This window comes from Eriocheir sinensis, unplaced genomic scaffold, assembly GCF_024679095.1.
Source record: "Eriocheir sinensis breed Jianghai 21 unplaced genomic scaffold, ASM2467909v1 Scaffold1000, whole genome shotgun sequence".
Classification (NCBI taxonomy): domain Eukaryota; kingdom Metazoa; phylum Arthropoda; class Malacostraca; order Decapoda; family Varunidae; genus Eriocheir; species Eriocheir sinensis.
Window position 1 is genome coordinate 1 of NW_026110298.1, and position 27,532 is coordinate 27,532.

A 27,532-nucleotide genomic window follows, 5' to 3' on the forward strand; every position below is an offset into this window, starting at 1 on the left:
GCAAATCGCACTTTGAACTTGGCGGGCTTAAGGATTACAGTACACATATATACATCCACACAAGAAATTAGTATCTCAAGTCATATTATGTGAAATATGTGTATGGATGTATGTTTAAGTGTCAGTTGCCATACTCTTAAAAAAAAAAAGTCTGTATCATTATATTATTGCCATATTACAAAATGATAAAGTGCATTGAAGCTTTGTTTTGTATTGGTCCATGGCATGCAGTTAGGTTTGAGCAGGCAGGGCTAATGGTGGACTTCTGGTCACTGGTCACTGGTCACCGCCCTCCACACCACCTCCATGGGCCAGCATCATCAACTCCTCCACACAGCTGTGGGTGAGGATAACGTATCGCGTCTCAGACGTGGTGGCCCTGACGTACGGGCCTCCGCCTGGGCCTCACAATGGTCACCTCCACCGCCTGGCCTGGCCCCCGACCCTCACTGACCCTGGTGCAGGACCGTCAAGGAGACCACTGAGCACTTGCTGCACTGCCCCACCTCCACTCCCAGTGGGTGCTGCCATGACACCACCTCCGTGTCCCGGACATGCCCTCCTTCGACCTGCCCACCCTGCTGGCAGCGGCAGGCGTCCACCCCTCACGGCAGGAAGTAGCGGCCACCCGCCCCTGCACCTTCCTCAGGAAAGGCAGCCTGTGAAGCCCTCTCAGGAAAACACCAGAGATCATGTAAGTGAATAGTTGCCTCAGCCCATAGCAACAACAAGACTGGTCACTTGTGGTGTGAGCAACAGATACCGCATTTCACCCAACAAAGGTATGTAATTTGATTCGTACCATTAGATGCAAGCATCATGTTCACTGTGTTCTACTAAACTATGAAATTATACTGGTGCTTTAATGGTTATCTCGAAAACTAGTGCAGGGGTAGGGGTGGCCATGAGTCAATTTGAAAATTTTGTGAACCCAGGCTTGGTATACTGTATGTTAAATACGCTAGTGTACGTATAGGATGCGTGAGTACATAAATCTATATATAACTTAGAGAGAATGGGCCTCAGTGGCTCAGTGACACTGGCTTGCCAGGGTGTTGCATCGCATAGGTTAGAGCCCCACCCTGACCCTTTGAGGTGGAGAGGATAGGCCCCCGGGATCTTTCCTTCACCCCAGCCTGAGTGTTGGCCTTAAACTTATGGCATTGGGCTTATCTATTACTGTCTGGGTGGTTGTGCAGCATGCACTGCCCCCCAACCTTGGGGTATATATACCCAACAATACCCGCAGGTATTACAGGTAACTCGATTTGCGCGAGTTTGGTTTATGCGTTTTTTAAAAAACGCAGGGTTCAAAATCAAAATAAATGTTTCATTTACACGTTTTTTTCACTTATACACGATATTTTATGGAGTGGCCACCAGATGTCTCACGCAACTGGACTCTGCAGTGCAGCTGACACACAGCTCAGATCAGTTGTTCCCTCACGCCACTTGAACAACAATACAGTACCCTCCCTGCCACGCTACTCAACAATAACAACACCCTCACTGCTGTGCTACCACGAGGGAAAGGGCAGCCAGAGGAGGAACCACGAGAGGGAGAGGAGGCAGAGTGATACAGTGGGCAATAAAGGTACAAACCTACCTCCTGTTTGATTTACATTGTTTTGATCTGCAGCGACCTCTTCAAGGACACAATACTCGTAAATCGAGTTACCTGTATTTCATAACGTTCCCGTCTCACTGTGGTACTTCTTACCTAACCATGGGTTAGATCTCATTATTCTATGCATTTTGAATGCCATATATGTGCATAAACGGCTAAAAACTCCACTGCCAATTTTTAAAAAGTTAATGAGTTTTTATGGGTGAGAGAGTGAGTAAAGTCTTAGTATTCAAAGTGGCTAGATTTACAGTGCTGTAACTATATGAATTCTCAGGCTCTTTATACAGCCTCCCTTTAATATTGGTAGGCCTAGGCCTAGAACACTTCTAAATTAGACTAGGTCAATGGCTGAGGATTTGTGGGAAATTTACTGTAAGCACCACCCCTGTAATGTTAGGAATTAGGTCAGTTAACCAGGGGATTAGACAAATTAAATATTTCCCTTATGGAACTAGTCTCGGGCCGAGTTCAAGCCAACTAAGAGTATCGTCTGAGCTCAAACAAGCCTTGGATGGTACCCATCGCTCATCGGCTCCCAGACCGAGACAGTATCACCGTATTCACTGCCTGAAGACTAAACACATTTACCATGAAAGGAATAACAATAGTTAAGTGTTTCCTTTCATGAAATAATAAATAATTGCCCTTGCGGAATTATAATTACAGAGCAAGGATAATTTAACCGATCGAAAGCCACGCCATCTGGCGAGGGAAATTAAAAATACCCCTTCAGACCCGTGTTGGCTTTTGGCCTACAACATCACCTGCTCTCAAGCTAGCAACACCTCAAGCGCTTTACGCCCCATATTAACTTCGCGGCAGTGCTGATTTAAACTTAGTCTCGAGGACAACAGGACTCCTCCAGAACTTACTTCAAGAGACCACTTCTTTTGAAACCCTTGAAGATAAGCGCCTCCTCGGTGATTACAAATAGGTATTACTATCAGGCCTGTTAGGATTATCATTGCAACGCTGGGAGGTGCTTGGAGAAAAGCCGGCACCCTGGTGTATTAGTGGTAAGTGGTTTCTGTGCCTTTTGTGGAGTTGTCCTGGTGTGGTTCAAGTGTCTTGCAAGAAACAATACCGTTGGGTGCGGTAAGTTCACTGTATCACAACAGTAATGGCTTGTATGCTTTTTATTTATAGTTGCAGGAATTAATAATAATAATAGCAGCTGTAGCATTATATGGGCAGTATGTTAACCCGAAACCCCACGGAAACCATTCAAACCCCCCGGCAAGCCCTCAATATATCATGAATAGCAACAAAAATACTTCATATATACACATCATGTCATGGATGAACGCTCCTATAGTGTAAATTTTGGTAAAGATTTACCCTGAGTGTGTTGTTCAATAGAATTTCAGAACACTCCTTCAATCTCAGACTGTTGTGCTGATTTCAGTGGTGGTATTAATTTCTTGGGCAAATCCTTCGTTACTTATCTACAGGCTTATTTCAGAATTTTTGCACGCGATGACGGGGGTTGAGGAAAACCCCATTTAGGGTGAGGGTCAAGAAGCAAGCCCCCGTTAGGTAGGCTAACTTATGTTAGGTTTAGTTTAATTACATTAATTTCAATTTTATTTGATCTGTGGCAGCAGGGAGGCGCAAATAGTCGGTGCAGGGTGAGGTAGGGCAGCATGGTGCTAGGTGAACAGGGTGTTTTGCGAGTGAAATATTCTACTTATTATTAACCGGACTCCCACTTCAATGTCCCAGACAAGACATAACCCTACTCCCTGTACTTCATTATACAGTAACGTGTGTACTGTTCTTATTTGAATTTATATATTTTCATTTATTAATTTATATTCTTCAACATGTAAAATGGTATAGGTAGTAATTATGGCACTACCTTATATTCTTTGTATAAATTTTCAAAATAAATATGTCTACATGTGAAATTAAGAGCATTGCATGGTAATTCCAAGCTTATGCTCTTTTACTTTCCTTTCTTTGTAATTTATTTCATTAAACTGATTCCAGGTGCTGTTACTCCCGGGCTGCCAGCAGTGAAGCTTTATGACAGAGTACAGGAGGAGTTCCAATCACCTCACAAGGAGACGAGAGGAAGGAGGACCAAGTTAGTGGGACAAAAGGGTGAGAAAATGCAGTCACATAACCATATTCTTTACCTATCTTTTGATGCATATAATCAACAATGAAAATCAATGGTAGTTACACCTGAAGATTAGCTGATCCTGAAAATCTAACCTGGGCGGTATTAATAAAGACTCCTAGGAGTGAAATTCAACTTTCAAGAGAGTTTCCTCTAACTTAGCTGCTAACTTCTAGAAGTCGCAAGTTTACTGCTAGGAGTCGCCAATTTTAAGGTTATAAAGAGATGGTTGCATGTGGGCGGAGAAACTGACTAGTTGGCATCTCGTCTTGGCGGCGAGCTCCGCCTCGCCTGCCTAAGCCACGCCCATGTTGACAAACCAAGTTTACTGCTAGAAGAAGCGACTTAACTGATAGGAGTCGCTGAAAATGTAAAGTCCTCGTGGGTACTTTTAACGACTTAAAAGCTAACATTTCAGATGTCTCATTCAATATAATAACGATAATAACAGCTGACTGATGGCCCCCACGCACTAATTATCGTGTCTGAAGTGTTGTGCCAATAAAAATACGGACAAACAGCTGTTCCAGGGGGGAGGCACCAATTAAAAAAAAAAAGCAATGTAGCATTGAAGGCGATTATAGTAGGCTACTTATTTAAAGTAATGCACACTTTCCGACATTATTTCCTACATAGCTCATTCACATAGGCATACTAAATATAATCACATAAATAATATCTTTTACAGTAACTTCATACAGGTTGGAATAAGGAATAAGTTTCGTATCTGTGACTTGGAGGGACGGGTGCGTCGTCTGCAGCTCACCCGTCACCAGACGTACACACCTGTCCTCAAGCCAGGATACAAAACTTATTCCTTAATACAATGATTCCTACCTGTATGAAGTTACTGTAGAATACTTTTATGTGATTATATTTAGTATGCCTAATGAGCAAAATGCGATACAATAAACTTACTATTAAACCTGCTACTATAACTTTTTTGAAGGGCCACCTGTTATCCCATGAAAACTGGCATAATTATTATTGTACCTTGTTTCTTAGGTGACGTCACTGATTGTCAGAGTAGAGTACCAACATTCAATTAAATTACGAATATTTTATTAATCATGAAAATAGCTAGATTATCTCAATCATATATATTTGGTACATGTCTTTGATACAATGCATGACGTCATGAACAGCCAATCAGGTGAAAGGGGGGGGCGGAGCCCGCATTGGGGAGAGGCTTTTTAGTGTAAATAATTATTATTAGCCAAGTAATTTGGACAGACTATAGCAGTAAAGTTAAAAGCTACTGCTAAAAGGAAAACAGCTTCAAGCAGCACTTCTAAAAGTACTGCTAGGAGTCTTTATTAATACTGCCCCTGGTCTTAACCACCAAATGAACAGAGATAGAACAAGATATAGTTAACTAATATTTTATTCATACTTTGCTTCTTTCTCTTTTGAAAATTAGTATATGCAATTGCAATATAACACGTTTTCTTAGATAAGTGCCTTAACCCCTTAACTCCGGGTGACGACATATGTCGACATTACCTAAAAAGTCCCTCACCCCGGGTGACGACGTATGTCGTCTTACCAATTTTTGAAAAATGCACCAATATTAGTGGCTTCCAGAACATTCTGGGAGTGGAAAATTCCATCATCCATCATCCCGCGCACTCCCGCCACCTCAAGCCGCCCTCCAGGCACCGCCCCTCCTTACTCCCTGTCATCACCGTTTTACACCGGCACCAACACACGCTGAGCACGTACCACTGCCCCGGCACTCACTCACTCAGTACACTCACTCAGTACGATTGACACACGGCAATCGTGGGCGCGACAGCGAGGAATACAATGTGTAAACAGCTTGGTGTGGTAGGTATACAAACACGTAGACAATGCAACGCAATACGTAAACATTGGCAAACAGACGGGTGAAGGAAATGTACATTATTTTTCACTTTTGTCGCGAAAAATACAATAATTTTAGTTTTAGGTGTAAATAATTACATTCCAGTGCAAACGATGCGTTTTTTTGTATTTTATAGGTTCAGTAATGGGGCCATAAGTCATGAATGCTCAATTTGCCACCGAAACTTACAACTTTTTCACAAAAATTTCATGCAAACAGGAAGCAAACAACACTTGGAAATCGTTTATGGCGGATTTTCTCGGTTGATACTGATACCACACACTCATATATCATGAACAAACATTTTTTTTCTTCAAAATTCAATGTTTTTTGGGGTGTAAACAATTATCGTGGGTGTAAACAATCACTACTTGTGATTTCCTTCAATGAATAAGCATAGCCAAACAACGGTGTAACTCACATACGTCGTTTTTACCTCTTCATTTCATATGTATCGCGTAAACAAGTCACTGTTTATAATGTAAACAATGATGTTTGTTTGCCACTGTACCTCATATATTGCTACAATACACTTGCAGTCACAAGCAATGGAATGATGTTTTTTTTTCATAAAAAAAAGTACAATCATCCAATAAATTTAGATGTAAACAACCCATAAACAGCTTTTTTTTTCAGGCCAGCCAACTCTGCAAACAAACAGTGTTCTGCGCTAGTACCATTTCACAGAAAAAACGCGTGTTAACGTGCCCCACTTGTTTATGCAAACAACCGAAATTCCTTGTGAAAACAAAGTGATACTGTGTATATATGAGCTCAGTATTATACAAACAGCTTTGTGAGTGTGTGGTACGTCCATGCGTGCTGGGAAGTGCCAATAAATGGGGGGCAAACTACCTTGTTTGCTCCCCCCAGACTTCATTGTCTACGTGCCGGTCAAACAACAACTCCATCTTGAAGTCCAAGGATGTACTTTATTATGCTGTTCGGTTTATTGCTCTGGGTTTAGTATTTTTTTTTGCGAATATTTTCAAAAGGGCAACGTTTGCCCAATTTTTCCAGACTGCAGCACAACACTGCTTAAATATGCCCGTGGTTTAAGGGTTGAATAGTGAATTTTATTCTATCTGTTCTCTACTACTAAAAAAAAATCCACCATGTTAAAATTAGCACGGACATGATCTAAGCATGTTATATTGTAAGTGCATACACTACCCTCTCAAGTTTTGCGGTTTCTGAGTTTAGCGCTTAGTCCTAAATTCTTACCATCCTGACTTTTGCGCACTTTCACCATGAGTTTCACGCTGCTTTGACATGTCTGAGTCACGTCTGCCTACCGTCGGCATCACGTGCGCTGCCTTAGCCCGTACAGCCCCACGCTGTTTGAGCTCTTCTTCACCTCAATCCCGAGCCCCTATCAGTTTTTTTATTGCATAAATCAATTGTAAATGATCTAAACCTAAGGGAAAGGGTATAATAACACTCATATCAGCTTATTTTGCCTCTCTGGGGATGTTACGGATGGTGCTGCGGCGTCCTCCGCCAACTCCCACATCTTGCGTGCCACTCTGGCTGTATTATTCTTGCTTTAGTGATGTTTGTAAGCAGTATGATTAACTCTTTAAATTTATAGTAATAACTAAATACATATTATTTGTGTGTAAATTTATGTCATACATTCACTTTTATTGTTGTCTCTTCGATCTTACTGTCAATCATTATTGTCTTGGTAATAATATGTAAGAAACACAAAATGTTTTGATATAGACTAGTTAGTGTTGAGTTCACTATGGTTGTGGCTGGGTGTGGTGGGGTCAGGCGCTCTCCTCTCTCTCTCAAACAAACAGTGGCGGTGCACTAGTGACTGACAGCCAACACATTGCAAACCTCTTAAACAATTACATTTCCTCGGTGTTTAATACTAACAGTCTTCCTCCCGCTACCACCAACACCAGTACTAATGTAAATCTCGAGCATGCATTGCCTAATTTTGAAATAACAACCGATGAAGTCCTTAAAGCTCTCCATCCACTTGAAATAAATAAAGGTTCCGGACCCGATAAAGTATATCCTATACTGCTTAAAGAAACAAAGAGCGAAATACTCTCCTCCCTCACAACCGTATTCAATATGTCCTTGCGACAAGGCATCGTCCCTTCGGATTGGAAAAAGGCTAACGTGACACCGATTTTTAAGAAAGGAGACAAAAAAATAGCAGGTAACTACCGACCCATTAGTCAAACTTCAATTGTAGGTAAGCTACTTGAGCATAATTAGAGACAAAATTGTGAGTTACCTCGAAAGCCACTCATTAATTGGGGATTCACAACATGGCTTCCATAACAAAAGATCCTGCCTATCAAATCTATTGACCTTTTATAACAATCTCTTCCTAGTTTATGAAGTAACCAAATCATTGGACGTAGTCTATCTTGATTTCCAGAAAGCGTTTAATAAAGTCATAAATTACTTTATAAATTAAAGCAGATAGGTATTGACGGTCAAGTAAACCAATGGATTGTGAATTGGTTGAGCAACAGACAACAAAGAGTTGTGATTGACGGATCTCACTCAGTGTGTGCGGCGGTCACTAGTGGCATCCCTCAGGGCTCAGTTCTTGGCCCAGTGCTCTTCATTATTTACATCAACGACGTGGATGCTGGACTCAATAATCGCATTAGTAAATTTGCAGACGACACAAAGATTGGTAACTCGGTTCTCACTCACGAAGACAGGCAAAGCCTCTGTAACGGTCCAAATGTGTAATGAGTGAACGAGTATGGAATGCAAGTGAGTGAATGATTATATATTACAACAAACAAGCAAGTGAGCGGATGTGTGGACGGGTGAACGAATGTGTGTGATAAGTAGAGATGTAGAGATTATTGGCGTGAATGAGGGTGTGAATGGATGAAGGACTGTTCTGAAATCCCTCATCTCCAGTCTCGAACCCTAGAATGATTATTAGTTAGCTAGCGATAGATTATCTAGTTGTAATGCAGAGAGGGAGTCACGTGAAGAAGGGGGAGGAGCTCAGCGAGGAGCAAAGGCGAGAGGGCAAGGCAGGGAGAAGCACGGGCCAGTGAGGAGACGAGCACCACTACAGCATGGAGGGCAACCAGGGAGACAGAAACCCTGAGATACAGGCAGACAGTGAGAGGCAGAGGCGAGACCGACGGCGGTGAAGGGCGCACGTTAAGAGGTTGGCATGACCGTCCATCACAGCCCTGTGAACACCACATAAGCACGCAGAGGCGAGGCAAGGCACAGCAAAGCTCAGCAAGGCGAGGCGAAACAAAAGCATGGCAGAATCAGCCTCTTTAACAACGCCTTAAACCAGCCTTGCCGTCATAACCACCTCCACGGCTTCTGCAGCCACGCCTCAGCTCGTAAACCACCCAACCACGGCCTCTTCAACCACGCCTCGTCACCAACGCTGCTGCAGTTACCACCCCGGCAGTCTACCCCCGCCGGCGCCTCAATCGCCCCAGTGCCCTCCTCCATCCTGCACCAGTCAGCACTTCAACACAGATAAGCATTCAGATGTTCCCCAATCTCCCTGATAGTTAGTTAGGCTCAATAATATTCCGTTATGTATGTATTCACTTAAAACTGTCACTCCGCTAACCGCCCAGGGGCTGTAACTATATTCATACATAAGAAAAGTTATTAAGATACTGTAAGTGCTATAATTTCAAGCCTGTCAACCTGCCATTTGGGCATTACTGAACACACCACACCCACACACGCACATTATCACCACTTCCCCCTTAACTAAACATTGTCTCAGAGTGGTTCACACAGGAATCCACCCACCTTCCATCATTACCGCACTAAAACCCAGAACGAGTGTTCACTTGTCCTGAGGCTTGTCTCAACATCATTGACAACCGCTCGGAAATAGCCAGATGACCACCCCGCTACCACATTACCATCTAAACAGTGGCCGTCAGAAGGAATGTAGCGTTGGCTTGAAAAAAAGACGTTACACCTCCAAGAGGATTTGCACAAAATTTCAGTTTGGTCGGATAGATGGGAGATGCCCTTTAACGTAGACAAGTGCCAGGTCCTTCAAGTTGGAACAAGAAATAAGAAGTTCGATTACAAAATGCGCGGCGTTAAACTCACAAGCGTTCAATGTGTTAAGGACCTGGGGGTCAAAATCACGTCAAACCCCAAATTCTCACATCAATGCATCGATGCAGCAAATAAAGCGAACAGAATGTTGGGCTTCATTGAAAGAAACTTTTTATTCAAGAATAAAGATGTAATACTTCCGCTCTACAATAGTTTAGTCAGACCCAACTTGGAATATGCGGTACAGTTTTGGTCTCCTCACCATGCAAAGGACATTGCTAAATTAGAAGGTGTTCAGCGTCGGGCAACAAAAATGATCATTTCCTTGTGCAACAAATCCTATGAAGAAAGGCTTTCCACCCTTAACATCTTCTCTCTTGAGAAACGTCGCCTCCGAGGAAAACTGATCGAATGTTTTAAAATACTTAATGGTTTCACGAATGTAGACAGAACAAAATTGTTTATGATCGATGACACTTTGCGAATGAGGAACAATGGCATAAAACTCAAATGTAGACAAGTAAATTCAGACTGCACCAAATTTTTCTTCACCAACGTTGTAGTGCGAGAATGGAATAATCTCCCACCATCAGTGGTCCAGTGTAACACGGTTGACTCCTTTAAAAACAAGCTCGACCGTCACTTCCTTGAACTTAATATTAACTAGAGTAGAAAAACAACGTTTTGGAGCCATCTGATTAGTGTAAATTCACTTCGGTTTAAGGACAGACCACCTAGTCTGGACCATGGGGTCTGTGTGGTCTGATTTTCTATGTAAATCTATGTAAATCTCTCTCTCTCTCTCTCTCTCTCTCTCTCTCTCTCTCTCTCTCTCTCAAAGAGACAGAGAGAGCTACCCTATCAATTTGGAAACCCTTGCAATGGCTACCATACAAGCTGCCTAAGTAAAGGGAGAAGTTGGTGTTGGATACAGGCAGCAGCGGGCCTCGGTGTACAAATGCGGTGTTGGTTAAAGTCGACAGGGGTTGTATGGGTTAAAAGGCGATGTCACAATGGCCGTTTTCCTCCAACCATTAGGGACATGGGCAACCGTAATTGCCCATGCTCAACCGGGAGCAAGTTGTCGGTTGTCTATGCGGATGGAAAACAGTGGTCGGTACGAGCATACTGTTTTCGATCTGAAATGCTCTCGTCTTGCAGCAAACAAAGTTAACCTACGCTGGCGTCTTTGACTTGTAAAGAACAGGTGCTCGTACACCTAGGGACGCTTTCACAGTCACTTTTGTTTGTACAGATCGTTACCAATGGCTGCGATCGCCACTACCAATAAGAAATACGCTGTCACAGTTGTCTTTCGCGGCAATGTTTGTTTGTAGCACTACCAGAGATTGGAACCTCTGGTAACGGAGCTCTGGTAGCCACGGGGCTCCCAATGAAGCTTACCAATGACATTATATAGTAATTAGTACAAATTCTTGCTCTTAAGTGGTTATATTACTTCTTTATACAGGCGTAAGAAAAATTAAACAATACAGTAACACGTTGCAGGGCTTCAATGGTAATATGAGAAAAAACTTGGAATATGAATGACATGAACTCACTTCACCTGCTGACCAGTAAACGTCCTGCTGAGAATTTCAATTTGATTATTTAATGGTTTATTGTTGCAAAAGTACACAATTGAGGAGAAGGGAGCTAGGACTTTAATACTTGTTACCATTATTCACCTGTTAGGCCTTCTTGGCCAAACTTTCATATTATTCTAGATCTAGACAGCCTCATTATGTATACATGCATAGGGCATACAAATAACAAAATTAGCCCTGTTATGTAAAAAATGAATGTGGTCTGGTAAACAAGTGTGACTAATGAACAAATGTAATGAATGTAGGTGAGGGGTCTGTCTTGCTGACACCGATATTCATAACTAGAGACACAAGTATAGGCGATAACCGATATAAATCCACAATTCCGATACTAGCTAGCGATAAGTCCGACAGGCGAAAACGATACTATATTGATATTTCAGATCGAACAACATTGATGAATTTAAATTTTCATTATCTGTATTTTAGGATACTTACAAAACCTTAAAACCACATAACCAAATAACACCGTCCATGTGAACACATGGATGGTAATACTAGAAATGCCTGAACCGGTGTTGTGTTATTTGGCGTCTCCACCGTCAAAAATTGTTTACAAACATTGGTCTCTCGTGAACGGTGCATGCTCAGACCAGCAAGCGTAGACCTGTACAGTCTCACAAAGCTTTTAAACCGTAATTAAGAGTTGCTGGAAGGCTGAATCAGACATATAGTACCACTACCACCATCCTCGCTGTTTCTAGAACGACACTCTGTACGAGTTGTATTTATATGTACAGAGTGTCGTTCTAGAAACAGCGAGGATGGTGTTTGATTCAGCTTTCCAGCAACTCTGTGTTAAAAAGCATTGTGAGACTGTACAGGTCTACACTAGTCTGATCATGCGCAGTTCACGAGACCAGTATTTGTAAACAAAAGCGCCAGCTTTTGACGGTGAGACACCAAAAAACACAACACCGGGTACCTTCAGTATCATGGCATGGTCACAAACGAATATGGAATATCAAATTTGAGGCAGTGAATAATCATTTTTGGGGGCAAAGTTAAATGATTTTTCTCTATGATATATTGATTTTTGAGTATCATAAAAAAATAACCTAGTGTTTTAATTTTCATGATCTAAGTATGAAATCTCATCACCGAAGATATTTCATACCCCAAAGTTTTTTCATAGAACACCGGGCCACGCATGCGCAGTAGGGAGACAACGGTTTTTTTTTCTGAAAGGCGGAAAAAAAGTAGCGATTATCGCTAGTTTGGTTACAAAAGTAATGAAGATACCGATATATATTTAAATAAGTAGCGGATGGTCGATAATCCGATTTTGTTATCAGCGATAAAGTATCGCGATAACGCCCAGCTAAGGTCATATTACCGTATTTCTTATATAGGATGAGGTCATCTATGATGTGATCTCAATCTGAGATGAATATAGTATGACAAAATGTCGCTGTGAATCTATCTATCTGTATATTGAGGCTGTTTCCCCCATAAAAGGAGTGACTCCACGCTCTCCAAAACCACAAATCTCCTGAACTGTGGCCCCATCACCGGATGCAGTTTAATGTCCGACCCAGGATAATTACTAATATTTCCTATTACATATATTTCACAGATGTGAAAGTAAGAAAGAGTAGTTACCAACAGCAAGATGAAGGCAGTCAGTCTGATACCCTACATATAGCTAGCAGCAGTGACAGTCAACACAGCAGTTTGGACCTGCATGACAACCACAGCCTAAGGAACAGATCTGACCGACAGACAAGACATGACAGCAGTGACCAACAAAGCAGACATGACAGCGATTGACACAGCAGACATGACAGCAGTGACCGACACAGCAGACATGACAGCAGCAATTGACACAGCAGACATGACAGTGACCCGACACAGCAGACATGACAGCAGTGACCAACACAAAGACATGACAGTCGTGACCGGCAGCAGACATGACAGCAGTGACCGACACAAAAGACATAACAGGGGTGACCGACGCAGCAGACATGACAGTCGTGACCGACACAACAGACATGACAGAAGTGACTAACACAAAACACATGACAGTCGTGACAGACGCAGCAGACATGACAGCAGTGACCGACACAAAAGACATGATAGGCATGACCGATGCAGCAGACATGACAGTCGTGACTAACACAACAGACATGACAGTCGTGACCAACACAACAGACATGACAGCAGTGACCGACGCAGCAGACATGACAGTCATGACCAATACAACAGACATGGCAGCAGTGACCGACGCAGCAGACATGACAGTCGTGACCAACACAACAGACATGACAGTCGTGACCAACACAACAGACATGGCAGCAGTGACCGACACAGCAGACATGACAGCAGTGACCAACACAACAGACATGACAGTCGTGACCAACACAACAGACATGGCAGCAGTGACCGACGCAGCAGACATGACAGTCGTGACCAACACAACAGACATGACAGTCATGACCAACACAACAGACATGGCAGCAGTGACCGACGCAGCAGACATCACAGTCCTGACCAACACAACAGACATGACAGCAGTGACCGACGCAGCAGACATGACAGTCATGACCAATACAACAGACATGGTAGCAGTGACCGACGCAGCAGACATGACAGTCGTGACCAATACAACAGACATGGCAGCAGTGACCGACGCAGCAGACATGACAGTCGTGACCAACACAACAGACATGACAGCAGTGACCGACGCAGTAGACATGACAGTCATGACCGACACAACAGACATGACAGTCGTGACCAACACAACAGACATGACAGTCGTGACCAACACAACAGACATGACAGTCGTGACCGACGCAGCAGACATGACAGTCGTGACCAACACAACAGACATGACAGTCGTGACCAACACAACAGACATGACAGTCGTGACCGACGCAGCAGACATGACAGTCATGACCAACACAACAGACATGACAGTCGTGACCAACTCAACAGACATGACAGTCGTGACCGACACAGCAGACATGACAGTCGTGACCAACACAACAGACATGACAGTCGTGACCAACACAACAGACATGACAGTCGTGACCAACACAACAGACATGACAGTCGTGACCAACACAACAGACATGACAGTCGTGACCAACACAACAGACATGACAGTCGTGACCGACACAACAGACATGACAGTCGTGACCAACACAACAGACATGACAGTCGTGACCAACACAACAGACATGACAGCAGTGACCGACACAACAGACATGACAGTCGTGACCAACACAACAGACATGGCAGCAGTGACCGACGCAGCAGACATGACAGTCGTGACCAACACAACAGACATGACAGTCGTGACCAACACAACAGACATGGCAGCAGTGACCGACGCAGCAGACATGACAGTCGTGACCAACACAACAGACATGGCAGCAGTGACCGACGCAGCAGACATGACAGTCGTGACCAACACAACAGACATGGCAGCAGTGACCGACACAGCAGACATGACAGTCGTGACCAACACAACAGACATGACAGTCGTGACCAACACAACAGACATGGCAGCAGTGACCGACACAACAGACATGACAGTCATGACCGACACAACAGACATGACAGTCGTGACCGACACAACAGACATGACAGTTGTGACTGACACAATAGACATGACAGTCATGACTGACACTACAGACATGACAGTCGTGACCGACACAACAGACATGACAGTCATGACTGACACAACAGACATGACAGTCATGACCGACACAACAGACATGACAGCAGTGACCGACACAGCAGGCATGACAGTCGTGACCAACACAACAGACATGACAACAATGACCAACGCAGCAGACATGACAGCAGTGACCGACAAGTGAGCGATTGGATTCAGAATCTGTCTAGTGAAAACCTTGATGATGTTCAACCCTTGAACCAAGGAGAAAACCGTCAGAGTGGATTTCCTATGGATTAGGCAAGTAAGTTGAAAAGTTTTTGTGCACTGAGTAGTACTCAAGTGTTTTAAACACTGAACAGTGTAGTGCTTTTCATTAGGTGTTCCAATTCTTCTTGTACGAATATATTGTAAATGTACTGAGTTATGTTGTCCTAACAGTTTTACGTTCTTTCTGGTTGCATTCATTGTGATCACAATTTTCGGTAACCTGACATTACAGTGAGTGTACCAAAGTCCTGCTGTCTTTCACTTAGTGGCACCACTCATCATCTACCTGCAGGTTCCAAAGATTACACAAGTGTCCTATACCATGTACTTACAGCATCATGTAGTTTACAATGCTATGATTTTCACAATGTATCCTGTAAATACTTTAATTTTTTAATCTGTCCAAAAGTATAAAAATTAAATGGAGATGTAGCAACAATGTAACATAACAGGGCTTTGGAAAGTATTACAATACTGACAGTTTAAATATTATTGTTCAGCTTCTCTAGCCATTCCTTGTTCACAGGGCAAAGAGACTATCTTCAGATCACAGTCAAGCTTAACTTTAAAGGCATATGCAAACCCCCTCCCCACTTTATCTTGGACAGATGAGAAAAGCAAAGTATAGACAGTGATGGATTTATAAAACATGATTGAGGATTATACTTAACCATGCTTAGGGATATTTGATTTCAGTTAACAAATCTGAAGGAATTTAACTGCATGTATGGAAATTTCCATGTAATTACTGCAAAAATCATTATCAATAGATTATTATTGGATTTGTGTTGTGATTTGAAAGGAGTTATGATATTAAGTTAATAAATTATTAGCATTAATCTGTATAATATAGGTACTAGTTTATATAAATATTTGGTGGAGAGTGGATTGTTAATTTGTGAGGGTATGTGTAAGTAGGAAGATTAAATAAATAAGAGTGTAGCTCTAAATAGTTTCCACACCATAATTAATATGGTTCACTCACTCAGATTCACCACATTTGGATAACAATATCTGAGGAGGATTGAAAATATGCCTGTTCTAATATGCCAAGTGTATGTCAAAACTTCTTTCCCTCACTTTTTTTTCCAGAATTCCAGAGGCGAGTCATTCATTTGTCGCTGGATATGAGGACCTCTTTGCAAACTCTTACTGGCTCTACACCAAGTGACAATGATATATCAATTCAACAGCTGGACTCTATGGGGGATGCAGAGGCATTTGAAAATGAATTGGCAACACCCTCTTTTTGCAAAGAAATGACAGAAAAATTTGTCCACATAGGTGGAATTTCAGTGAAGGATATGATATCAAAGGTATTGTGCAGCATTATGTCGAAGAAGTTGATGTGTAAGTACAACATGTATGGACAACGGGGCAGAGTGGCTTTTAAAAATACAAGATTGTGCAGTGTCATCACAGACTGTTATGAAGAAATTCAGAGATGTGAGTTTAACAGAAATACAGAAGATGATTGCAATAAAATTGTGTAATGCCCCCAAATTGAAGTAAAGTGGAAACTAAATCATGTAGGGTAGTGGGCAAATAGTGATGCTGGGTCAGGGGATACCATAAAATCAGGTAACCAGACATTTTTTAGGGTTTTGGCCTATAAATTCTTGTAGAACTACACTATTTGAAACCTGTCCTTACTGTGAAAACTGTTCTATGATCTGTCCAACAGTGTGGTTAGACTCAGGAAAACTGTTGATACCCACATTTTTATTCCAGGTATGGTGTGCAAAAAATGTAGCAACAAGATATGTGTATTCTCAAAGCATGAACAGAAATTTGTATTAGTAATTAAAAGCCACACCTGTAATATCAAGGCATACTGTGTAGAACAGTCCTTAGGTTAGGGCTGAGGAGGTAAAACTAAAATCTGAAATCTGCCACAAAATGGTTGTTGATAATGAAACTGGCTTTATAATGCTATCCAAGAGCTCAGCTGGAGTCGGAGTCAATGTAATTTTACTGACTCCTGCCTCCTTTCACCCACTATTGCTGTGACTTGACTGCAGGCCTGCCATGAATAACAGCAAATTGTGAAAATGATGATGTACAGTATTGTATTGTGGCTTTTCTTTCTCCTGATGGATATTAAATTTACACAGTATTATATTGTATTGTGGCTTTTGTTTCTCCTGATGGATATTAAATTTACACAGTATTATATTGTATTGTGGCTTTTCTTTCTCCTGATGGATATTAAATTTACACAGTATTATATTGTATTGTGGCTTTTGTTTCTCCTGATGGATATTAAATTTACATAGTATTATATTGTTTCATTGCAAAAACATACTGCAATGCTGTAGTGCTTTATGTGAATTTTCTGTATTGATTATTTCCTAGTTTATCAGCAATGCATAACCTATATTGTTTAAAGATGTAAATGTCATGGTAGGATGTGTGTATTTTCATTCCTAAAATCCTGAGCATTGTATAGAAATATATACATTCACTTCAAGATATTCATGTATGTATTCCTTGTACTACCATCATAGTAGTGCCATAATATATTATGCATTGTAGTACTTATAAGGAATACATATGAATATCCTGCAGTATGTGGATGTATATAATTCTATTCAATACAAGATTTAAAAAATCCAGATATACAAATCTTAGATTGGAATTTATATCTTTAAATAATACAGGAATACAGGACATACACTGCCGATAAGCTAGGAAATTTTCATATTAATACAGAAATTACCCAGGAAATTACACAAGTAATTCAAGTGTTTTGGTCACGTGAAACACTCGTGTTCACGACACGTAAAACTCGCGTGAAAATTTCTCGTGAATTTCATGTGTCAAAAACATGTCAATTCCTTTTTGCGTTTTAGATCAGTTTTTCTTGTGATATTCACGTGTCATATTCACATGAATCTGATCAGATTTATCTGAGTTTTGCCCACTGGGTATGGGGTTAAGGGCAATTTTGGGGTACCATCCAATTTCTGCTGAACAAAATTATTTGCAACGAGTGACATGCGACATACAAAACTCCTTCAAGTATCGGTAGTATCGGCAGAAAGTCAGCCGATATCAATACTCTTAATTAAAATGTGCCGATACATCGATACCGATACGTCGGTACAACCCTACTCTGCTGTTCAATACCGTAAAATGGGGTGACTTCAGACTTGTGGATGACTTCAGACATTTCCGGATAAAATGTTATTGAGTTATAGTACAGTCGTCCCTCAAATAGTAGAGTTTCCAATACTACGGTTTTGGATTTATACGGATTGTCATAGACTACGCTTCTCCATTACCACATAACATAACATGGGACCCAAGAGACAAGCCAAAACACCTGCTGAATGCACCCCAAAGCATTCGAGAAAGCTATTCACCTTGCAGAAGAATTCAGATTTAGAAGAAGTTACGTTTTGGTACGAGTTAAGTTGCGGTAGGGAGAGCTTCCACGTGAATCTGGGTCCCGCCTGGCTCAGCTTCTACTCGCCGGCCAAATTTGCCAGTTATGCATAATAGCATTTTCTGCTGCAGTGTTACCACGCTGGGCAACGGAGCCATCCTGGCAGTGCTCCCTTCCACATTGTCAGCGAGCGAGCCATGTCATACACTCACACTCTCTTGCTCTCTACCACAATTTTTATTGCTCTCTAATTCATACTTGAAATAAGATATGAAACAGTAATTGTGGAGATTGACTCCGCGCCTCCAAAATATGACATTACGCCTCCATATTATATAGTTAAGGGACGCATATTTAAACTACTCCAACTGAATTTTAAATATCCTGACCTCTAACGGGGGGGCATTGCCTCCTTCACACCCCTATCGTGGTAACACTGCTAACGGCAACCTGGGCCCATGGGTAACAGCTGAGCCAGGCCGGACTCGGATTCCATCCCAGGCAGCACACGTGCAGAATTTCACATCTTTTAGATGTGGATATCTGGTGAAAACTCGTGAACACGTGAATTCACCAGAAATCCACGTCTTTACCACGTGAGTATTTAGCCGACAAATTCACGTGAATGAATGCACGTGTAATTCTTAAGAAATAGACGTGTCTACAGCCGTGCATAAAACTGGGGTAAGAAATTCTCGTGGAATTCACGAGTTAATTATGACAAGCTATACGTACACCACACATTATATTTCAATTCAATTAACTTGAGAACTACGACGCGTCCCTTCATAAAAAGGTACCTATTCTAATGTAGTTTGATGTATAAGAATAGATATTGCAAAAAAAAAAAAGTCGTGCAAGATCTATCTATCTATCTATCTATATCTATATCTATCTATCTATCTATCTATCTATCTATCTATCTATCTATATATATATATATATATATATATATATATATATATATTTATATATATATATATATATATATATATATATATATATATATTTTTTTTTGTCAGAAAAAAAATTCTCCTTCCTCCGCAGACAGATATGTTGATGAAAAGTACTGACAAGGTGCAATTTGGTAAATTTTGTAATTTTCAATTTTTGCCAGATCTACGTCATTATTTTTAAGTTTTTATCAGGTCCATATAACGTACGTACACATGCCCTAGATGTCTCTTCTCTGGCATTAATTATCTAGTCAACAGTGATACTGAATATTAAAATTAAATACCGCGTGGCGAAATATGGTTATTAATGGTGACGAAAATTTGAATCTGAAATGGCCGGTCGATCGTTGTAAAAATTACGGCTGCAGCACGTATATGTTAGCTGAACTTGCAGGTTGGAAAGTGTTATTTTTATCAGAATGAATATTTGCGGTGAGAAGGTCTAGATGAGAAATTTTAGTCTTCATTATATATACATATCGGCTCGAGTGTGGATTTCTACGTGTTGCTGTGCTGTCAGACGCTGCAGCTGAGGGTGGGCCCCATGCAGAGAGCGCGCCAAAACTCCAGTACAGCGTAAACAAGGTATGTAGACCAGGCCTTTTAGAGTTGATATATTGTTTTCTTCATGATGAGGGCATGTGCTGTATGTGTTAGGAAGGGCTTGTGGATGTGCTGGACACTTGAGGAATCGTTGATGATAATATCTGTACAATGAGAGGTAAGAAGCGTGCCAGCCAGGGCGGCCACCCGGGCCGCTGATGCACAAGGCCCTGTCCTACACTCCCCATGCAACTCTTATAAGGGGAGCAAAAATCGAGGAACTAACTCCATCACGTACATACCAGCTGAGTCACATCAGGGCTCACAGCAGGAGGGCAGCTGGACTCCCAAAGGCGCCCTGACTGTTACACAGTACTCATGGGCGCCTTGGGAGTCAGTTCCTGATTTTGCTCCTTATAAGAGTTGCATGGGGAGTGTAGGACAGGGATCTCCGGCAGAAACAGGTCCAACTCGGTATTATTATTGCAGAGGTCAGAATGGATTTTGGGGTTGAAACTACTTTTTTTCCCGATAGATTTCGATGTGCTGATTGTAAACCTGGCAGTTTTTTTCATCAAAATATTTATTAATTAATTATTTTTATTTTTCCCCACCACCTCATACTTTAGGTTAGGTTAGATGCGTTAGGCAAGGTTTGTTTAGGTTTGGTTAGTTTTAGTTAGGTTAGGGGATGTGGGGACATTTTTGCCTCGAAAATTGTTTTTTGCCTACCCCCTTGTGATTTAGGTTAGGTTAAGTTAATTTAGGGTTAAGATTCGTATTATGCACCCCTCCACATCTTGTCTCCAGTCTCATCAAATACTAATTCTTTAATGTGTAGCCTATATCTTTAACTCACTTCACAAGCTCCTGCAAACCTGCTATTTTCATTATAATCACAGACATAAAGTTACATATAAAATGAAAAGGGGTTAAGTTAGTTTGGATAGATAGACAGGTTGGTTAGACTAGATTAAGGTAGGTTAGGTTACGTTAGGTTGGTTATTGTAGATTCGATATAAGGTTAGATTAAAGTTAGATTCATATTTACTTATTTATTTTAAAGTTTGCATGTATAGAGACACGTCAGTTACTAGGCAAGGGTGCATAATACGAATCTTAACCTAATTTCGGTTCTTTAGGGGTAAACATTTAGAAAACGCCAGCTTGCTTTAATGCTTAGGGCTATGGATGTAATAGTATTCAAGTAATATGAAATATTTGACCCAAACTCTGCAAAGCTATGAATACTGTCATGTATTTTGTTGTGGTAATTACAGTATTCTTATTATTTTCAGTTGAAGAAAACTTGAAGTCTCATGAAGTTGAGCGTCACTAGCTTGTGATAACTGGGCTGAAAGGCTGCAACTCTTGAAGCCTATATACAGTGTCAACACAGGCTTTGTTTTGTCTTCTTCCTGCCCAACTTATTACAAGGTTAGTAAATTAATTATCTAGTATTTTTTCACAATCATTGCAGAAGTAGGTACCTAATTTCGTTTAACAGTATAGTTTTGGACTAGTACATTTAAACGTGTGTGGTCCCGTTTTTTAGATTTACGATAAAATCATCTAGTCTGTACCTACCACAAGCTTCTTGTTGTGTTAGGTGAAGTAAATAGCCTATATATGAATTTATAGCCCGTGCAAGTGAACAAGCTAAACCTACCTAGCCTAACTTGAAAATAATCTATCTAGGTATTTCTTAACTTTACTCATGCATATTTTTCTTGGTCTGTTTGCATATGAAAGTAAGGAGTCTACAAGTGGCCAGTTGGCCTATACAAAGCAGCTCCTGTAAGCCTGACCCCACCTAACCTCGCTTTCCATGAATTTATCCAACCTCTTCCTGAATGTCTCTATGGTATTGGCACTCACAACATGGCTGTGATGTCTGTTCCAATCATTCACCACTATCTATCCTTGTATATCTGCAGATGGCTTACATGTTTGTATGTGTGCATACTTGTTATGTGTTCTCAATGTTGGTACCTAATAATATTGTTTTGTCTTAATTTCAGATAACATTGCTTCAGTTCCTTTTCTACCTATATGTGATGCCTGTCACTAAGAACTCCCCTCATTAGGGGATGGCCACATCAGCAGTCTCCGCTTATTCCTATCCTTGCATGCTCTAATTCTCTCATTCTCTCCTTGCATTCTCTAATCCTCTCTCTCTCTCTCTCTCTCTCTCTCTCTCTCTCTCTCTCTCTCTCTCTAGCATTCTGTCCTGCCATTTCAGTTTCTTTCACTTTAAAACAGTCTTTATATATTATACTGTATTCATTCTTAGTTAACTATCCCTCATAATTCAATATAAAAGCTCTGTAGTAAAGTCATGGCTTACTATAAAAGGTACCGGAAATTACAGCGTCAACTGCAAGAGCTCTTTTCTAGTAGTGAAGATGAAGAAAACTATACTTCTTCTAAAGTCAGTAAACTTCATGATGCTAAGGAGAATACTGATATGCCTTACACTTTACCTTATCAACAATTGATTGATGACAATATAATATGCTCTTCAGAAGAAGAATCTGGCACCGACAGTGATAGTCAACCTGAACTTAAAGATAGCATCAATGATGATTCTGTTCTGGAGGAATTAGCTAAGTGGGCCTCTGAGAATAATATAAAACATCAAGCAATTGGTCAGCTTTAGAAATACTTAACAAAAGGGCTTAATCTTCCTAAAGATGCACGGACATTACTGCAAACGCCAAGGCACGTAACAACAGTTGAAAAATGTGGCGGACGCTATTCTTATTTTGGAATGGCCTCATGTTTACAAATTATATTGAATCACAACAAAGATTTCACAGAAAACAATGATTTCATTAAATTAAGTGTAAATGTAGATGGAATTCCATTGTATAAGTCAAGTAATGAACAGTTCTGGCCAATACTGATAAAGTTTAGCAATTTCAGGCCAGCATTAGTAGCTCTGTATTGTGGGAAGACAAAGCCAGAACCGGTAGAAAGTTTTCTAGAAGATTTTTTAGGAGAATACATGAAACTTTCAAAAGATAGTTTATTTGTGGATGGGAAAAGATTAGGAGTGGAGATTATTTCGTTCATATGTGACGCTCCTGCACGAGCCTTTCTGAAATGCATTAAAGGCCACACCGGGTATTATGCTTGTGAAAGGTGTGAGATTAAAGGAACCTGGGACTCTAATGTTGTCATACTAGACTCCAAAGATAAATGTAGAGAAAGAACTGATGAAAAATTTAATCTAGGTCATTATGAAGGAACTCATCAACGGGGAATAAGTCCTCTCATTCAGTATGGAATATCCTGTGTTAAAGGATTCCCTCTTGATTACATGCATCTAATTTGCCTTGGTGTCACAAGAAGAATGTTACTTTTTCTTATGAGAGGTCCGAGAGTGTGTAAACTCTCCCAGCATCAGTTAAGCTTGGTGTCTGCTGCTTTAAAGGGCATGTCAAATAGACTCCCAAGTGAGTTTGCAAGGCAGCCAAGATCTCTTGCCTTAATTGATCGCTGGAAGGCTACTGAATTCAGGCAATTCATCTTGTATACAAGTATCATTGCAATGAAAGATATTGTTTCAGCTGAAATCTACAAAACAAGCCTGTCACTAACTGTAGCTCTTAGTATCTTATTGAATTCAAATAACTATATAAGGAATGGCTACTTGTCATATGCCCGAGAACTACTGGAGTATTTTGCAGGGGTGTGGAGTCGGAGTCGGAGTCGGAGTCGAGGAGTCGAGGAGTCGGCTACTTTTGGCCGGAGTCGGAGTCGGAGTCGGAGTTGGAATTGGAATCAGAGTCGGAGTCGGAGTCGGAATTGGAGTCAGAGTCAGAGTCGGAGTCGGAGTCGGTAAAAATATGAGCGACTCCGACTCCTTTACGTGCTATTTTTTTTAGTAAAGATTTCACTTCATGGAGATTCTTACAAATTGGGAGAAATTGACGTTTTGGAAGATATGTCCAATCAAACAGTCTGCGGGAATATTGGTATTTTTAATATTTTTTCATGCTTTTTATTTTGTATTTTCTTGAGGATATACCTTAAGGAAGGAGGGCGGTACATGCCGCAACAACCACCCTGACAACAGATAGTACAGGTATCCCTTTTGCCATATTTTATGGTGTTTTGCATGAGCTAATGTGTATATTTAATTCTATCATGGAGGATAATTGCTAAGTGATATCCAAGGATGGTAAAAAAAATATATATATATATATATATATATATATATATATATATATATATATATATATATATATATATATATATATATATATATATCAAAAAAAAACAAAAAAACGGAGTCGGAGTCAGAGTCGCAACCTTCAAATTTCCTGGAGTCGGAGTCGGAGTCGGAGTCGCAACATTTAAATTTACTGGAGTCGGAGTTGGAGTCGGAGTCACAACATTTAAATTTACTAGAGTCGGAGTCGGAGTCGCAACATTTAAATTTACTGGAGTCGGAGTCGGAGTCGGAGTCGCAACATTTAAATTTACTGGAGTCGGAGTCGGAGTCAGAGTTTTGAAAATCCGACTCCACACCCCTGGTATTTTGTGCAACAATGTCATGATGTATTTGGTCCTCATTTTGTTGTATATAATGTACATAATGTCATCCATTTAGCTGATGATGTGGAAAGCTATCAGTGCTCACTGAATTCTTTAAGTGCATTCCCCTTTGAGAATCATTTATATAAAATAAAAAAGTTAGTGCGGTCAACAAATAACCCCATCTCACAAGTATTCAAAAGGCTTGCTGAAAAGGAAAGATACACTTCTCTAGAAACATGCATTCCCACAAAGTACAAGGATAATTGTTTCCTGTTGGAAAGTGAGGACTTTGTTTTCCTGAAAGAGGTAACATGTGAAACATGTGATGTTTTAAGCCAAAGCCTTACTGAAAATTTTTTCACTGAACCTTGTGATTCAAAACTCATCAATATTGTGTTCATGAAATAAAGTTATTCATTCCAAGCAATTGTTCAGAAAAGTTGTGAAATTACCCTACAAAGACGGAGTAGTATTGATACCATTTTTGCATGACAAAACTGAATAAAGTATGTAAGATATTTAAATTATTTTTGCCTTTGCTGTCTTGTCATCTGCTTAAAAAAATTATTTTGATAATATGAATACAGTATCTCTAATGTCTCCTTTTTCATACTGAACTTTTGAGTCTTATATTCTGGATATTCTGGCCTCAATTTTTTTTTTTTTTTTCATGTGTGCTACATCTACTCCCTCCTGTTCTCATTTCACATCTTTATTCCCTCCTGTTCTCATTTCACATCTTTATTCCCTCCTGTTCTCATTTCACATCTAAAGATGGCTGTAACACCTAGTGGAAGTCTTTATACGAGAAGATAATCATCAATGGTGAGACTATTTACTTTTGACAGGGTGTGACAAGTTTCATTTTGTAGCATTTATAAATTACTGATTTTGTTAAAGATATAATAGCTTATTTAGAATTGAGGTAAATATGTTTGCCAGCATTGTCATATTTCTATTTACACATCTATTTTTGACATAAGATTGTTTGAACCTAATCTCCCACCATTTGATGCTGCAGGGTTGTTTTACCTCTGTGATGGTATGTAAAATATATATATATATATATATATATATATATATATATATATATATATATATATATATATATATATATATATATATATATATATATATATATACAGGTTATGTCTTCAAATGAAATAAAAACATCTTATTACAATAGGTTCTGAATTACTAACTCTGGTATAAATTGTCAGGATGTGGAAACGAGCAGACTGGCTTGAGGGAAAACGAGAAGAGGAGCATACTGTACCAAGTAGCTGGATCGATGAGGAAGAGCAAGTCTTATATTGGCCTCAAGGTGTAAATGCAGAGAAGGCATTGAGGTCTCAACAACACTGGACTTAAAATCTTGGAGGAAATTCCGTTTGGTTAAAGTGAAAATATCATCAGGTAGGTGTTAATCTTCTTATATTTTTCTGCTTTTCATGTATAGCTACAGCTGAGAGTGCATAGACTCTGTTATTATATATTAATCTGAATGCAGGTGGAGAAGTTTAGGTACTTGGATGTGGACATTGAACCTGGGGGAACCGTATGGAGGTAGAGATAAGTCATAGGCTGGGAGCTATTGTTTTGGGAGCACTGAGGGCATTTGGTGTAATCATAGCACACTTGGCTTACAACCGAGAGAGCCGGTTTGATTCCCAGGGCGTAGAGGAAAAATTTGTGCATTTTTCTGATACCCCACGCCCTGTCCACAAGCAGTGAGTGAGTACCATGTATTAATGGGGGGTTGTGACCCATGTCCAGGGCTCCTAGCCACTGGCAAGCTCAGTGGTAGCATGTGCCTGCCATTTTGGTACGAGCGTGTAGTATGATCGAGTCCTGCTCAGACCGATAAAAAATATCGCTGACAACTAGAGATTACCCCCCTGTGAGCAAGATGTGGGGGGTTTTGAGTCATCCGATATGGCCTCCCAGTGTCAGCAGCCATAGCCAAGGCTGGCTTGGGTCTCAGTGGGTGAAGATGGGCCCTGGGCAATCCACCATATATGTAGTGGTTGTTACAGTGTGCATTCACACTGTTTGTGCACTGTCCCTTTGCTCTGCCACTCATTGGCAACCTTTAAACATTCAAGAGGGACCTGGCTGTGTAGGCAAAAATTCAAATGTTTGAAGGAATCATATTACCAACTTTTGTATGGAGCATGTATGTGTGAAAGTAGTTTAAGTAAATTTGGAGTTCGTGTTATGCATTTCTGCTTTTCAAGTGCCACCCCACATGTTTGGTAGAGTTCTGCATGTATGGTAAAATAATTTATTGTTTTCTGTTCATATTTCAGATAGTTACCAAGACTGTGAAGATTACCTGCACACATCTACAGTTGAGGATACTCTGAGCAGTGCTGACTCTGATGGTGATAGTAATGTTGTATCAAGGATCAAGAGAAAACGTCCTAAGAAGATCCTTCCAGATGGCTTTGTCAGTAGCCAGGATATGCGTGATGCGTAGGCAAAGAGGCAAATACTGTGGCCCCGCCCTAACCCAGACTCCTCACTAACTTGGACACGGACCGACCCCGGGACTAAAGTCCAAGTGTAAGTACCTGCTTTTTTTTTTTTTCTTCTCCTTTGGAGGGGGGGGGGGGTAAATTCATCTGTCGGACATTTGCATTTGTCAGACCAACCTTTCCCCTATTAGTCTGGAGTTAGCATGGGTCAACAGTATACTAATTTAACCCATCTGCTACCGCCCTGTGGGAAATAAAAGATGCGCTCTATACCCATTGGCCAATTTTTTTTTTTCTTTTGGGGGCTAAAATTACTTAATATAGCCAAAACCAATACGAAAAGTTGTTCATTCCACTCACCGTCCCTAGAAGTGCTGCACTCAAGTGAACGCATGAAATGCGCATGAAAGCATTCTTTCTATTGCGATTTATTACGATAATTTTCTGGCGTCAGCAGTATATAGGAGTGGTTTAGCTTT

General features: G+C 40.7%; 1 long non-coding RNA gene across 1 annotated transcript; it reads left to right on the top strand.

Moving 5' to 3' along the window:
* The first annotated feature begins 20,003 nt into the window (after positions 1-20,003).
* Positions 20,004-22,224, top strand: LOC126988900 (uncharacterized). Its single transcript, XR_007742639.1, has 3 exons — positions 20,004-20,073; positions 21,330-21,468; positions 22,053-22,224. It is a non-coding gene; the product is annotated as an uncharacterized LOC126988900 (long non-coding RNA).
* Positions 22,225-27,532: the final 5,308 nt, after the last annotated feature.